Here is a 16,393-nt window from a genome sequence, read left to right as displayed (position 1 = left end):
AAGATGACAGCAATAACACCCGCAAACATCAGACAGCAATAATATGTGCGGTACATCACACAAGAACATAATAAAAGTGCATGTACACAATACACAATACATCACACGTAAACATAAAAACACAAAACAGAACAGTCTACATAACAGTAAAAGTGTACGACAGTAAAATACAGGGCAATACAGTAACTCTGCAGTTTTGCAGCTGGGACCCGACTAGAGAAAGCAGCGACACTCTTCCTGTAGGAAGTTATGTAATACAGACCTAAACTCGCAGAGGGAGACCAGGGTATCTAAGTGGATATGGTCCTGTAGCCCATTCCATGCCCAAGGTGCGAAGCTTGAAAAAGCCGTTCTTCCTAGTTCAGTGTTTATTCTCGGGTTTTTTAAAAGTAGCCATCTTGTGGACCTGGTATGGTAGCTGCTAGAGGCAAAGCTAATTAGGTTGGAAAGATATAGGGGAAGCTTCCCTATGATGGCCTTATATATAAAAACAAACATGTGGGATTTCCTCCGTACGTACAGAGAGGTCCATCCTACCATTTGGTAAAGCACACAATGGTGAGTAAGCCCTTTGGCACTAGTGATGAAGCGCAGAGAAGCATGATACACACTGTCTAGCTTTTTTAGCATTGAAGAGGCAGCATGCATATATATTATGTCACCATAGTCAATTACAGACAGGAATGTGGCTTGAACAAGTTTCTTTCTGGCCTCAAAAGAAAAGCATCGTTTGTTGCGAAAGAAAAAACCAAGTTTTAGTTTAAGTTTCTTTGTGAGGTTTCCAATAGGCACTTTAAAAGATAGCTTTTCATCCAGCCATAGCCCAAGATACTTGTAGGATGAAACATTTTCTATGGTTGCTCCCTTTAGCGTAACGATATGAACATGATTCACTGGCTGTGAGCGAGCCCTTGTGAACATCATGGATTTAGTTTAAGATCAAAAATGGAGGTTTGAAAACAATTAAACGCAGCCTGGAGGTTCTCAATCACCTGCGTAAGGGAGGGAGCACTTGTATACAGGATTGTATCGTCCGCATAAAGATGTGTGTGTGTGTGTGTGTGTGTGTGTGTGTGTGTGTGTGTGTGTGTGTGTGTGTGTGTGTGTGTGTGTGTGTGTGTGTGTGTGTGTGTGTGTGTGTGTGTGTGTGTGTGTGTGTGTGTGTGTGTGTGTGTGTGTGTGTGTGTGTGTGTGTGTGTGTGTGTGTGTGTGTGTGTGTGTGTGTGTGTGTGTGTGTGTGTGTGTGTGTGTGTGTGTGTGGACACTGTGTGTGTGTCTGCTAACCAGAAAGGCCATGTAGAAGTTCACTCCAAGGGGTTGCAGTACAATTAAGAGCGTACGTCTGCAGACCCAGAATCTGTCATGTTGGACGTTAGACAAAGATTTAGTATGAACACTGACAGTGATAAACTGTTGAAACAGATCTGAGCTCAGTTTGATATATGTCTCATTATATTGCCATCAAGACGAACACTGGGACCCAGTTCTGCCTCGTGCACCAAAGTTCCATAGGATTTTCTCGCTATGAATCAAAATAGTCTGTGTCCTAAACCATGTGAGCTGCACTTCATAGTCCACAGTATATACCTTTTTTTCTATCTTTATTTTTATATTTTTTATGTTGTACCATTTCAAACAAATGAGCACCTATATTAGGGAGGTCAACCGTTCTGCCATAATGTAATCAAATGTGAGCTCTGCCCACAATGCTGTTTAGAACGCAGTTTCAGCCCTTCCGTTTTCCTCACAAAAAGCCCAAATCCCAGACAATACTTTCAATTGGTAGAACAAACAACCACTCAAACTGTAGCCAACACCTGTGCCACACAATGACTTTTGTCGGTTGATGATTATGTTGGAGAAATACCTCAAAATGACGTAGTCCTTTGAACATAGACCTCAAATAATCAGCGTTTTTCATTAACGCTCCTTAAGTAGGAGCCAACAACAAGGTTTTTTCATCCAGATGTTTGCCAGAGTCTCAACTACAAACCTGTGAAATCTGATCACATATTTCTTCCATTTGGGACTTTTGAGTTTTTAACCACCAGGTGCACCTTCACCTATTAGGAATTCAATGCGGCCAAATCGCCGGAGGCGAGGCGCGAGCGTTCTGCTGCTATTTACACTCCTCTCTGAGCTCAAAAGAGGCTTTTTCCTGATAGATTAGAATGGATTATAGCGGGTCAAGTGATTACAGGAAGTTGCTGTAACAAAATTATTCTTTCTTAAATTTTCTACAAAAACAATTTTGATTTTTTTTTTTATGTTGTAGAAGACCATCTCACAGAGGTGGAATATGCAATTTTGCAATATGATGGTGTACACATATCTACCATAAGTGGTTATAGCATCGAGAGAGTCACTGAATACAAATATGAGGCTCGATGAGAAATTTACATTTAAATTCCATGTGGACAACCTTGCCTCCAAGTTGCGACACAAAATGGTCTTCCTATACACAGAAACAGAACCAGCTTTCCTTTGATTAGTAGGAAGAGAGTTGTCGAAGCAGTTTTCTTATCAGTCTTTGAGTCTTGGACTATAGTGATAGATAGGTCATTTATAGGCATGCTGCAGCTTCAACCCTTAAATCCCTGGGACTCTGTATATCACTCTGCCCTCAGATTCATCAATAATGATAGATATGACACTAATCACTGTGTCCTTTATGAGAAGGTTGGTTGGTCCTCGCTGATACAACAAACACTGGTATTTGTACATTTTTAAGGCCCTTATTGGTAAGCTACCTCCTTATATTACATCATTTTTTTTTTTTTGCTTATTTCTGTATGTACACTCGAAGTGACCGTAAATGATGGACACCTCAGTTGCCTTTCGAGTTTAAATAAAGGTTTGAATTTAAATAAATATTGTCTCGAAAAATATTTCCGCTGACGGCAGAAAAACGTTTGACCTCCCTGCCCATACGATCTAAATCAGCAGGTAGATGCGGACATCGCTGTCAGCCCTGATTCCTTCTCCGTGCAGGTGACGGCAGGAGACAGATGAGCAATTAAACTAAAAGTTCACCGCAAAACTTGGTGAACTATGTGTTTCGCTTACAGCTTCACCAGGTTCACTCTGATGAAGCTCTAAGCAAAAATGCACTTCAGCCTTTAACTTGTTGTTTAATTACCCACGGTCACAAACCGGCCGCAGGGCCATGACAAAGAGGGAGACGCAGACAAAGTCAATTAACAAATGATTTATTTAATTAATATAGAAAAAAAAATATCACTAATGAAATGAAACTAACAGTGGTGTGTGAAGTCAGTGACATCAGTAGTGTAAGTGAGTGCATGCATGGTAAAGTGTATAGGTTTGATTTATTGATTGAAAACTTTATTAACAGATTGCAGAATGGGTACAATACAGTACGGCTCAATACAAACAACTGCTAAGCGGATGCAGACCAGAAAAATACTTTTGTCTTGTTTACATCAGGGTCCTCCATTTTCAATTCATCAATACATTTATGACATACAAGACATAAACCGGGGCCAGTTTCTAATTGCAGCCACCCGTAGGTGTAATGTTGTAGAATGCAAACAGAAAACAAAGGCATCAAACTAAACGAACAACATCCCATAAGCAGGGTGCGAACCATGGGGCAGCTCGGTGAGCCATTGGCTCCCCTAGATCAGACATCAGCTCCCCTGAAAACATGATTTGTGAATTTTTGGGGGGTCTCTAAAATACTGACAATAAATGCTATTTTTGCCATGCATTTCAAATTTTTCTGTAATTTTCTGTATCGTCATCATCGTGTATAACAGGGGTCTCAAACTCAATTTACCTGGGGGCCGCTGGAGGTAGAGTCTGGGTGAGGCTGGGCCGCATCAAATATTCCACAAAAAAAGGGTTTCAAGTATTCCAAAAAAAAGTACAACTGATCCAATCGTCTCAATCTTTAGCAATAACAATTCAGAACATGAACAGTTCTTCAGAACATGAACGGTTCTTCAGAACATAGGCTTCTCAGTGGTGTCAGTGGACTCATCCACAGCTATGGAAATGCACTGTGCATTTTTTTTTATTCTATCACAAAGCTGTTTATTCTGGTTGCTGTGCGATCTGAGGGGGATTTGCTTTTGTTTGCCTTCAAACATGGCCTCCATCACTTCAGTCATACATTATTTTATTATGTATGCATCAGAGAGAGAGAATGGCTTCTTGCCACTGAGTGAGGACTTGGTATCTGTATGTCATATATGTCCTGATGAATTGAAAATGGGGGACCCTGATGTAAACAAGACGAAAGTCTTTCTCTGGTCTGCATCCCCTTAACAATTGTGTGTATTGAGCTGTACTGTATTGTACCCATTCTGCAATCTGTTAATACAGTTTTCAATCAATCAATCAATCAATACACATCAATTCTAGCCTCCGATCCCATGACGTAATTTATCTCCTGCGGAGTGAGGATTATAAAATGAACGTGTTTTAAAGTGTGATGCTGTTTGTCATTTTAACAGCAGATACACTTTCTTAAATTCCATTGTCCCCGACAGAGCGTGTGACGGGGAGCTCGGACGGGATGTGTTTTGCTTGGTGTTATTATAGCATTAGCTGAAAAGCTAGCGTTAGCTACGTTACATCAAATCAGATGATGGCCTGTCCTTTCTCCAGGACCTGACACTCTGTCCGTCTATCAACAATAATGCACCCACGGTGAATCGTATTTAAGTCAAGTAGCTACTGACTAGCGTTAGCTGACTAACGTTATCAAATGTCAATGTGAAAACCTTGCGGGGAAGACAAGCTAGGTCAGCTAGCTTAGCTTGACAACGGTCCCGTGGCTAAAGTTGGTGCTATTCATAACCCAGCAATAATGGCTGCAGACCTGCAAGCAAAGTACAGCAAGTTCCAAGTGCCAAAGGATAAGAGTCTCTGAGGCGGAGTCTCAAAAGAGAATGTTGAATATTTATTTTGCATCGAAAATCACAACATTCGAACGTCACTACTAGCCAGAGTCTCTGCGACTGCTACAGACTGGGTAGCGAGTGCAACACCGTCTAATGTCCGTGTGGATCATTGGAGTAGGGTATATCTGCAGTGCCGCAGCCCCATAAAACGTCCAACTCTCGCGCAACGACTCAGCAAACAGTTGCGTGCGGGCCGCATTAACACTACACTTTGACGTCAAGTAGGGGGCCGCAAAATATCATCCCGCGGGCCGCAAATGGCCCGCGGGCCGCGAGTTTGAGACCCCTGGTGTATAATAATATAGGCTATTTTGATGTATGATTAATGATTTGCACACTAATTCACAGTAATAGACAATAGCATAAATCTATGGGGTTGCGGCACTGCAGATATACCCTACTCATAATACGCATGCAACATGCATGCTATTCTTGCGTTTACCATTCGGAGCGTGGCGGCGCTGGCGCGCTGCACTGCAGTCTGCAGGCACAAATTAATAGGACAATGTCGAAAGTTAAACGGAATATCAAAGAAAGAAGTAAGCTTTCTAACCAATTTTGATTTTACAAAGAAGGCGAAGCAGCCTGCTGCGGGGACTACTTCTGTGACATGCAGATTTTGAGAATTGGGCAGACCATCAGGACAGGTGGGTGGCGATAATGTTGCATTTTTTTGCCTACTATAATAATGTTAGACTCGATGCGTTTGGTCGTGGACTTGTTGTTCGTATTGGTTCATCCGTGTGTTTATGTGTAAATAGGACTGTTGTGTGTGAATTTTAGACAGTGTTGGATCAGAGGGGTTCATCTGAGCATGTGTATTTAGACACCTGTGTGGTGTGGACTATATGTGGTTCTGTAATACTCATACCTATAGCCTATGGCCTGTGTCGACCGGGGACGTTTTATGAGTTGTCAGCTCCTTTTCTGTCATTCATTTCTATGTGACAGGCGCGCTCCTTTTCCCAGCGCCGCGCCTCGGCGGCAGCGTTTGGGGCATAAACTAGTTCAACTTTTGGAGAGGAGCGCGCTCATCAAGGTAACTCTTTTTGACCGACTAATCAACATCGAGGAAGTGGCGGAGCCGCGGCAGTCGCGAGACTCAGGAAAACACTCGGAGCTTTTTAAAATGTTTTTTTTATAGCTGGAGCTATATGGCAAATATAGGTATAGATGGCCACCGCTTTAATCAATGAGGGGCCGGGGAGATTTGCGAGTGCTTAAAATTAGGGATGTCCGATATTATCGGCCTACCCATATTATCGGCCGATATCGGCATTAAAATGTGATATCGGAAAATATCGGTATCTGTTTAAAAAAAAAATAATAATAATTCTAATTTTTTTTTTACATTTCTATAACCTTTATTTACCCAGGCAAGCAAGTAAGAACAAATTCTGATTTTATTTATTGTCAAAAGTATGCATAATGTTGTGTTAATTCCACAACAAGAGATATGTAATGTTAATTACCTGAAATTATTCCATTTTTTTGGGGGGGGGGGGAACCCTGCATATATCGGTATCGGTTGATATCGGTTGATATCGGTATCGGAAATTAAGAGTTGGACAATATCGGTATCGGTAAAAAAGCCAATATCGAGCATCCCTACTTCAAATATATCTTAAATTATGGCTATGGGTCTAATACACCCGTCGGTTATCAATGAGTTGCTTGCAGTCTACATGTACAAAACGGATTGTTTTTTCATCTGTACATTTCCGTTTTATACCGTTTTGAATACGAGTATAGTTTTGGTGATTTCTAGTAATTCCAAAGAAAGACGCGATAATAGCCCTTTACTGGAATACACAAAACACATTGTCATTTTTTATTTATGAATTGTTTTCAAATAAACGCTAGATTATCGATAGTATTTATGTGTCCTCATGCACGATACAGAAGCGGGCTGAAAAATCGCTTATCCGTGCATTGGTCGGCTCCAACGGCACGCACACGCACACACACACACACACACACACACGTTGTGATCGCTGTGAAAGAAACATCTGATTAACCCAAGATTGGTAACATAGAGTCCTTACCTCACATCTGATGTCCTGCAAAAAGATTAATCCAATTCCTGATCGCCATTCCAAATATTGATCGCGTTTATTGATCCAACGTTATATATCCAAAACACATAATCCACGCTGCTCAGTGTCCCCAGTCAATGTGGTATAACGATACTGCATGCCTGAGAAGGAAAACCTGGACCGGACTTTTCTTTTTAATGCACAGTCAGTCGCAGCCAATCCGATCCAATGATGTGCAATACCATCCGGGAGACGATAGGCGGCGGTATTTGCCCTTTTGCAAGCTCAGACCCATTCCCAACGATAACATCAGGTTGGATGGATGAAAATTAATGGATATCGCTAATAAAAGAAATAACGATTAAAACCCGACTATACTCGTGATTGGCGCTCAAGCGTCGGCGAGTTAACCCGACTATCCTCGGGTCTGGCGTCCAATGTGTTAATAAGTGTGTGAATTTGCACCTTTGTTTACTCTGTTTATTTATTTTTATTTCTATATTCAGAGTTAAGTATATTGTTTACACTGTTTATTTTTCTCTTATTTCTATATTCAGAGTTAGGTATATTGTTTACATCGTTTATTTTTTTCTCATATTTTTATGTTCAGATCTAATTGTATTGTTATGTCTATGTCTTTCTACTATTTATCCTGCCCATACCTGTACTTACCTCCCTCGCCCATGCTGCTATGATGCCTGAATTCCCCCAAGGGGATCAATTAAGAAATATCTTATCTTATCTTATTTGCCCCGCTTACTATGATGACTGACGTACAGCTCACTTGCCCGCCTGTCACCACTCCACACGTCATCATCAAGTCAAGTCAAGTCATTCTAACATCCATATAGGTGTAAACAAAATGACAGACATATCAAAAAGCATCACTCAGTGATTCTAAACAACCTTTAGAAAAGAAAAGCAATTTGACGCCCACATCGCAAACACCCTTACAGCCGGACCATGTAATCCACCCGTCTCTCCTCCCTTTCCATTCATTGGCCGTTTGGCCTAAGTGCTCTCTTTTAGCTGTGCTACCGGCTCCTGGTCTCACCTCCACCCGTGATTCTCCTTTTGTCTGCCCCCTGTGTGGTTGACATGGCGACCCGGTGAACCCTGTACGTCTTACTTGCTTAAGTGCCTTCTGATTGTGGGCATAGCAGAGTGGTGATAATGTCTACCAGATTCTCCTCTGACACACTCTGTGTCTGTACATGTAGGAACACATGCGCCCACGCTACACACTCACATGCACGCATACATGCACAAACACACACACAGACACACAAACAAACCACTCTTTACTCTGCATCCCATCGGCAAACAGTTTGGTGATACACTGATGCCCCAGAATGTTTTCACGTGGCTGAGAAGACCTTGTCGACACACGGCGGCCATGTTGACAAGCAGACGTTGAAACGCGTCCGCCTCTCTCTCTCTGATATGTTTGCCTGGGGGGGGTTAAAGCAAACACATTTTCCCAGTCGGCCTGGATGTTGCCAAGCGTTCTAGTCTCTCACGTGAAGCACATAGGGAGGCTTTCAGGAGGCCCTGCTTCCAGGGTGCTTGCAGTGGTCCGCTGCACTTGGGCTTAAGGCTGCTGACCCAAGCCTCCGCTTTGCCATTGTGGCCTTGCCATCTGCCGTGCCGTGGCGTGCATAAGACAATGCTGCTGACTCTCAAACAGATCTAAAGAGGAGGAGGAGTAGGGGGTCTTCGACGCATGTTCAAGTAAGGTTTGAATGTTGTCTAAGGTCCTGTCCATATGGATATTTAGCAAAACACACACTTTCCTCTATGTTTGGGCCTTTCATCCACACATACATCTTTTTTTTCTTTTATAAATTAAAAAGTGTTTAATATTTCATCAACTAAAATATACGTCACACTGCACATCTGCAGTTTAGTTTTACGACCCCCCAGTAAGCTAGCCATGGATAAATCCAAAAAAAGAAAAGTAGAGGGTTTAATTCAGCATGGACAGATTAATTTGCTTCCACTACTAATGATGCAGGCTTACCTGTACCTGCTTGATATGTAAAAAAATTATAATAATAAAAACATCACTCGCCACTTAAAAAAATCAAAAGCATGTATCTAACAAACTCAAAACATTTCTAGACACCGTTTTATATTAACTTAATAAATAGACAAACATTTTAAATCTACATATACGTGTAATCAGGGCCTAAGGCAGTGGTCGCCAAAGTGGATGCCGTGGCACCTTGGTATGTCGTGATAACTGTCCAGTTAAAGTTAACAAGTTTATAAGCTGATTAAATACATCAGTTGTTCATCATTTATACACTATACTCACTAAGTTAAGATATGATATTCTTTTATTGATCCCCTTGGGGGAATTTGGGCGTCATAGCAGCATGGGGGGGGGGGGGGGGGGAGGGAAGGGGAACTAAGACCAGCTCTGGGATCCATTCAGGTGTCTCTCTCCAGAAGCATCAGCTGCTAGTTTGGCCACTAAAGCCCAAGATCAACTAGCAGAATTATCTATAAAGGGACTTCAAGATACATACTAGTCACATGGCCAGACATTAGCGCTGTGCCAACGCACACACAGTGAACAGAGTTTGGATAGCTTTGCCTTCTGGAGATGAACGTCCCTCCCTCTCAAACAGTGGTGTCAACGTGCGTATGGACAGTGTGCACATTATTGTTTTTAAATAGCCTATTGTCATAACCTATTGAACTCGTTTGGTTGTCTTGGTTAAAAAAAAGTGGCAGCACTTTATAATAACACCCTGTTATAATACATTTATAAGGTATTTGTAGATAATGAACTAATCATGAACAAACCATTTATATACATGCATAAATGATTATTAAATCATTTATAACTATATTTGTATAACATTTACAAAGTATTTATAACGCATTAGTTGATAATGAACTACTCATGAACAAACCATTTATATACATTCATAAATTATTATTAAATCATTTATAACTATATTTGTATAACATTTACAGATTAGTTCTACATTATTTATAACTCATTATCAACATTGTTTGTACTTGATTTGTTCATAATTAAATAATGTTGTTTAATGTGTAGTAACACATTTGTAGATGCTTTGAAAAATGGATATGAAAAAACGACTATACTGTATCTCCATTTATTTTTCATGTTCAACAAATGATTTGTTAAGACATTCATAAAACATCTATAAATCATTTGCAGATGCTATTGTGTGCCCTAATCTAAAGTGAAGCCTATTCATCATTAACAAATGTCTAATACAGTTAATTATTTGTTAACTTTTTCATCACATGTTACAAATGTTGTAGACAGCTTTCGGATACACCCTTCTTTGTGACATCAAACAGTGACAGAATTAGGACTAAAGATAAATGCAATTTTATTAACATATAAAATACATGTGCATGACATATAGTGTAACTTGGGGGCACTAGGACCCAGGAGTACCCTGGCCAGGTATTGAAGAGTATCTAGAGAGGAAGTCTCACACAAGTATGTGATGATGACACGACACACAAGAGTAATAATTATTTGTATTTTCAGGCTGTATCGGCGCCTATACAGTCTGAAAATACAAATAATTATTTGTGTCGTGTCTTCATCACATACCGCAATATACTGAGCACACATTAGGAACAAATGTAACGTTTGTCATGAGGGGACATGAGAGGACATGAGGAGACATGAGAGGACATGAGGGGACATGAGGGCACATGAGAGGACATGAGAGGACATGAGGGCACATGCGGGGACATGAGAGGACATGAGGGGACATGAGAGGACACAAGAGGGCATGAGGGGACATGAGAAGACATGAGGGGACATGAGAGGACATGAGGGGACATGAGAGGACACAAGAGGACATGAGGGGACATGAGAAGACATGAGGTGATGTGAGAGGACATGAGTGGAGATGAGAGGACATGAGGGGACATGAAGGGACATGAGAGGACATGAGAGGACATGAGGGGACATTAGATGACAGTAGAGGACATGAGAGGACATGATGGGACATGAGAGGACATGTGAGGACATGAGAGGACATGAGGGGACATTAGAGGACATGATGGGACATGAGAGGACATGAAGGGACATGAGAGGACATGAGAGGACATGAGAGGACATTAGATGACAGTAGAGGACATGAGAGGACATGATGGGACATGAGAGGACATGTGAGGACATGAGAGGACATGAGGGGACATTAGAGGACATGATGGGACATGAGAGGACATGAGGGGACGTGAGAGGACATTAGAGGACATGAGGGGACATTAGAGGACATGAGAGGACATGAGAGGACATGAGGGCACATGAGAGGACATGAGGGGACATTAGATGACATGAGAGGACATGAGGGGACATGATAGGACATGATGGGACATGAGAAGACATGAGAGGACATGAGGGGACATGAGGGGACATGATGGGACATGAGAGGACATGAGGGGACATGAGGGGACATGATGGGACATGAGAGGACATGAGGGGAAATGAGGGGACATGAGAGGACATGAGGGGACATGATGGGACATGAGAGGACATGAGAAGACATGAGGGGACATGATGGGACATGAGAGGACATGAGGGGACATGATGGGACATGAGGGGACATGAGAGGACATGAGAAGACATGAGAAGACATGAGGGGACATGATGGGACATGAGAGGACATGAGGGGACATGATGGGACATGAGGGGACATGAGAGGACATGAGAAGACATGAGAAGACATGAGGGGACATGATAGGACATGAGGGGACATGAGGGGACATGAGAGGACATGAGGGGACATGAGAGGACATGAGAGGACATGAGGGGACATGAAGGGACATGAGGGGACATGATGGGACATGAGAGGACATGAGGGGACATGAGAGGACATGAGAGGACATGAGGGGACATATGAGGGGACATGATGGGATGTGAGGGGAATTAATGAGGGGGAACGGGAGAGGACATGAAAGGACATGAGAGCACATGAGGAAAAAATTAGGGGACATGAGAGGACATGAGAAGACATGAGGGGACATGAGGGGAAAATGAGGGGACATGAGAGGACATGAGATGACATGAGGGGACATGAGAGGACATGAGGGGACATGAGAGGACATGAGGGGACATGAGAGGACATGAGAGGACATGAGGGGACATGAGAGGACATGAGGGTTACATGAAGGGACATGAGAGGACATGAGGGGACATATGAGGGGACATGATGGGATGTGAGGGGAATTAATGAGAGGACATGGAAGGACATGAGGGGACATGAGAGGACATGAGGGGACATGAGAGGACATGAGGGGACATGAGAGGACACAAGAGGACATGAGGGGACATGAGAAGACATGAGGTGATGTGAGAGGACATGAGTGGAGATGAGAGGACATGATGGGACATGAAGGGACATGAGAGGACATGAGAGGACATTAGAGGACAGTAGAGGACATGAGAGGACATGATGGGACATGAGAGGACATGTGAGGACATTAGAGGACATGAGGGGACATTAGAGGACATGAGAAGACATGATGGGACATGAAGGGACATGAGAGGACATGTGAGGACATTGGAGGACATGAGGGGACATTAGAGGACATGAGAGGACATGATGGGACATGAGGGGACATGAAGGGACATGAGAGGACATTAGAGGACATGAGAGGACATGAGAGGACATGAGGGCACATGAGAGGACATGAGGGGACATGAGAATACATGAGAGGACATGGAAGGACATGATGAGAGGACATGTCCTCTCATGTCCCCTCATTTTTCCCTCATGTCCTCTCATGTCCTCTCATGTCCTCTCATGTCCTCTCCCGTTCCCCCTCATTAATTCCCCTCACATCCCATCATGTCCCCTCATATGTCCCCTCATGTCCTCTCATGTCCTCTCATGTCCCCTCATGTCCCCTCATGTCCTCTCATGTCCCCAATGTAACACATTTGTAGATGCTTTGAAAAATGGATATGAAAAAACGACTATACTGTATCTCCATTTATTTTTCATGTTCAACAAATGATTTGTTAAGACATTCATAAAACATCTATAAATCATTTGCAGATGCTATTGTGTGCCCTAATCTAAAGTGAAGCCTATTCATCATTAACAAATGTCTAATACAGTTAATTATTTGTTAACTTTTTCATCACATGTTACAAATGTTGTAGACAGCTTTCGGATACACCCTTCTTTGTGACATCAAACAGTGACAGAATTAGGACTAAAGATAAATGCAATTTTATTAACATGTAAAATACATGTGCATGACATATAGTGTAACTTGGGGGCACTAGGACCCAGGAGTACCCTGGCCAGGTATTGAAGAGTATCTAGAGAGGAAGTCTCACACGAGTGAGACTTGACGTCACGTGTGTTGCCGTCTGTTTGAATGGAAGCACGGTACATGCAGAACCAAGTTATCCGTGCTGCTCCTGCCCCACGCTTTTAATAAGGTATGAGCAGGTTAAACACCTTTTTTGTTGGTAAATCTATTCCATCATTTCCGACCTACAAACAACTCTTATATGTTGTGTAGACGTACTTGATGTGGTGGGCGCTAACGTTACATTTGTTCCTAATGTGTGCTCAGTGCTCAGTATATTGCGGTATGTGATGATGACACGACACACAAGAGTAATAATTATTTGTATTTTCAGGCTGTATCGGCGCCTATACAGTCTGAAAATACAAATAATTATTTGTGTCGTGTCTTCATCACATACCGCAATATACTGAGCACACATTAGGAACAAATGTAACGTTTGTCATGAGGGGACATGAGAGGACATGAGAAGACATGAGAAGACATGAGGGGACATGAGAGGACATGATAGGACATGAGGGGACATGAGAGGACATGAGGGGACATGAGAGGACATGAGAGGACATGAGGGGACATGAGAGGACATGAGAGGACATGAGGGGACATGAATGGACATGAGAGGACATGAGGGGACATGAGGGGACATGAGAGGACATGAGAGGACATGATGGGACATATGAGGGGACATGATGGGATGTGAGGGGAATTAATGAGGGGGAACGGGAAAGGACATGAGAGGACATGAGAGGACATGAGAGGACATGAGGGAAAAATGAGGGGACATGAGAGGACATGAGACATGAGAGGACATGAGGGGAAAATGAGGGGACATGAGAGGACATGAGATGACATGAGGGGACATGAGAGGACATGAGAGGACATGAGGGGACATGAGGGGAAAATGAGATGACATGAGGGGACATGAGAGGACATGAGATGACATGAGGGGACATGAGAGGACATGAGGGGACATGAGAGGACATGAGAGGACATGAGGGGACATGAGGGGGAAATGAGATGACATGAGGGGACATGAGAGGACATGAGATGACATGAGAGGACATGAGGGGACATGAGGGGACATGAAGGGACATGAGAGGACATGAGAGGACATGAGGGGACATGAGAGGACATGATGGGACATGAGAGGACATGAGGGGACATGAGGGGACATGAGAGGACATGAGAATACATGATGGGACATGAGAGGACATGAGGGGACATGATGGGACATGAGGGGACATGAGAGGACATGATGGGACATATGAGGGGACATGATGGGATGTGAGGGGAATTAATGAGGGGGAACGGGAGAGGACATGAGAGGACATGAGAGGACATGAGAGGACATGAGGGAAAAATGAGGGGACATGAGAGGTCATGAGAGGACATGAGAGGACATGAGGGGAAAATGAGGGGACATGAGAGGACATGATATGACATGAGGGGACATGAGAGGACATGAGGGGACATGAGAGGACATGAGGGGACATGAGAGGACATGAGAGGACATGAGGGGACATGAGGGGACATTAGGGGAAAATGAGATGACATGAGGGGACATGAGAGGACATGAGATGACATGAGGGGACATGAGAGGACATGAGGGGACATGAGAGGACATGAGAGGACATGAGGGGACATGAGGGGAAAATGAGATGACATGAGGGGACATGAGAGGACATGAGATGACATGAGAGGACATGAGGGGACATGAGGGGACATGAAGGGACATGAGAGGACATGAGGGGACATGAGAGGACATGATGGGGCATGAGAGGACATGAGGGGACATGAGGGGACATGAAGGGACATGAGAGGACATGAGGGGACATGAGAGGACATGATGGGACATGAGAAGACATGAGGGGACATGAGAGGACATGATAGGACATGAGGGGACATGATAGGACATGAGGGGACATGAGAGGACATGAGAGGACATGAGGGGACATGAGAGGACATGAGAGGACATGAGGGGACATGAGAGGACATGAGGGGACATGAGGGGACATGAGAGGACATGAGGGGACATGAGGGGACATGCGAGGACATGAGAGGACATGAGGGGACATATGAGGGGACATGATGGGATGTGAGGGGAATTAATGAGGGGGAACGGGAGAGGACATGAGGGGAAATGAGGGGACATGAGAGGACATGAGAGGACATGAGGGAAAATGAGGGGACATGAGAGGACATGAGAGGACATGAGGGGACATGAGAGGACATGAGGGGACATGATAGGACATGAGAGGACATGAGAGGACATGAGGGAAAAATGAGGGGACATGAGATGACATGAGGGGACATAAGAGGACATGAGGGGACATGAGAGGACATGAGGGGACATGAGAGGACATGAGGTGACATGAAGGGACATGAGAGGACATGAGAGGACATGAGGGGACATGAGAGGACCTGAGGGGACATGAAGGGACATGAGCGGACATGAGAGGACATGGGGGGAAAATGAGGGGACATGAGAGGACATGAGAGGACATGAGGGGACATGAGGGGACATGAGAGGACATGAGAGGACATGATATGACACAAGAGGACATGAGGGGACATGAGAGGACATGAGGGGACATGAGGTGATGTGAGAGGACATGAGAGGACATGAAGGGACATGAGAGGACACAAGATGACATGAGAGGACATGAGGGGACATGAAGGGACATGCAAGGACATGATGGGACATGAGGGGACATGAGAGGACACAAGAGGACATGAAGGGGACATGAGAGGACATGAGAGGACACAAGAGGACATGAAGGGACATGAGTGGAGATGAGAGGACATGAGGGGACATGAGAGGACATGAGAGGACACAATAGGACATGATAGGACATGAGAGGACATTAGATGACACAAGAGGACATGAGGGGACATGAGAGGACATGAGTGGACATGAGAGGACATGAGGGGACATGAGGGGACATGAGGGGACATGAGAAGACATGAGGGGACATGAGAGGACATGAGGGGACATGAGAAGACATGAGGGGACATGAGAGGACACAAGAGGACATGAGAGGACATGAGAGGACATGAGAGGACATGAGAGGACATGAGGGGACATGAGAATACATGAGGGGACAT

This window comes from Notolepis coatsorum, assembly GCF_963971535.1.
Source record: "Notolepis coatsorum genome assembly, chromosome: 7".
In the NCBI taxonomy this organism is placed as follows: Eukaryota; Metazoa; Chordata; class Actinopteri; order Aulopiformes; family Paralepididae; genus Notolepis; species Notolepis coatsorum.
The sequence above is the reverse complement of the archived record's forward strand: the minus strand, read 5'-3'. Positions refer to the sequence as shown.